Source organism: Octopus bimaculoides, chromosome 29 (genome assembly GCF_001194135.2).
Source record: "Octopus bimaculoides isolate UCB-OBI-ISO-001 chromosome 29, ASM119413v2, whole genome shotgun sequence".
In the NCBI taxonomy this organism is placed as follows: domain Eukaryota; kingdom Metazoa; phylum Mollusca; class Cephalopoda; order Octopoda; family Octopodidae; genus Octopus; species Octopus bimaculoides.
In genome coordinates, this window is record NC_069009.1 from 11623434 (window position 1) to 11624939 (window position 1506).

A 1506-nucleotide genomic window follows, 5' to 3' on the forward strand; every position below is an offset into this window, starting at 1 on the left:
GGGGGGGGGCATGATGGATTGTAGAGGAGCATTGTTGGGGAACAGGCATGAGCTTGATTTTATTTTGGTGGGTGGGCCTTCTCAAGCACAGCAAACTGTCAATTGTCTGTTAGGTTCAACATCTGAGGTTCATTTCTGATGAGGGATCACAAACGTTGGATGATGCACAGGTGAGGTTTGATAGCAATATGCTATATTCTCGAGAACCAGTTCTTTTGTTCCATTTCAGATATTTTCACTGTAATAACGCGTGGGTGAATATGTATATGTTGTTAATGAGGATCTGTGCAGGTGTAAATTGTTTGAGGATGCTTGAATCACTTTCTGCTCCACTTGTGTAGATTTAATCTTTGCTCAAAAAAGTTGCTTTATTAAGGAGGATATGAGATTCAAATGTCTTCAAATATTTCCTTAATCAGATGATATTCTGATGAACTTTGATGAGGGAAGTTAGAATTAATGATAGCCAGCAGTAACATTTAACAAAGAGAGCAGGTGTATGTTTATCCTAGGCGAAGTAGTGTGTGATGTGTTTGTCGCTATATCTTTGATGACTAACCTGGATGACACTGGAATTAAGCAGAAGAGGAGAAGAATGTTGGCTAATGGAAGTCTATAGGTGAGAGGAGAATGCTAAAGAGTTGGCAAAGGTATCAGAAAGAAAAGATAGAACTGTGATAAAAACAGTTTTATCAAGTGATAATTAAATAAGAAAATTAAAGCAGTGTTAGATCATTTGTCTTAATAGAGAGAGGTGATTTAGGACAGCTAGTCTGTTTTGTTGTGGACCTACATATTAGGTAATTGCATATTAGGTAAAATAGCATCACCTAATTGACTTCTGCAAATTTTCAGTTTACCCGAGCCATTTTGATTGTGAGAATGACTGAGAACTGGTTACGTTCCTAATTTCCAATTGAAAGATTAGCTGTAAATAATTGGATTAAAAACGTTACTGAAACTTCCTGAAATCGAGTTTGGTATGGTTAGTAAAATTCATAAATTAGAATACACAAGAGAGTTAATGCTGTTTTGGGGGGACGGAGAACTAAAATATGATGTTAAATGTAAACAGGTGAGTTAATGAGGAAGATCTTGTTTCTTTTTCTACTAAGGTCTTTACTAAGTTTTCCGATAGATTATTGTTGTTGTTATGTAACCAGATGTCTGTCATGATATGTTGTCTCTTGTTTGGGTGTGTACCCAGAATGTCTCAGGTTAGAATATATAGGATTGTTATAAATTAAAAGAATTAAACATGAACTCTTTATAAATACAGTGTGTCGACAAAGTCTGGGTACATGGGGATTTACACATACTTTAAGAAATTATTTCTTCTTATATTTAATTGTTTATGTTATGATTTTATTTACTCCATGTACCCACATGGGGATTAACACATACTTTAAGAAATTATTATTTCTTATATTTAATTGTTTATGTTATGATTTTATTTACTCCATGTACCCACATGGGGATTAACACATACTTTAAGAAATTATTATT

The 1506-nt window shown here is 34.1% G+C and overlaps 1 protein-coding gene across 3 annotated transcripts in view; it reads left to right on the forward strand.

Annotated features, from left to right (window-relative positions):
• The window catches only part of LOC106868081 (E3 ubiquitin-protein ligase mib1), a 36955-nt gene that overhangs the window by 30960 nt on the left and 4489 nt on the right, over window positions 1–1506 (forward strand). The window lies entirely within an intron of this gene.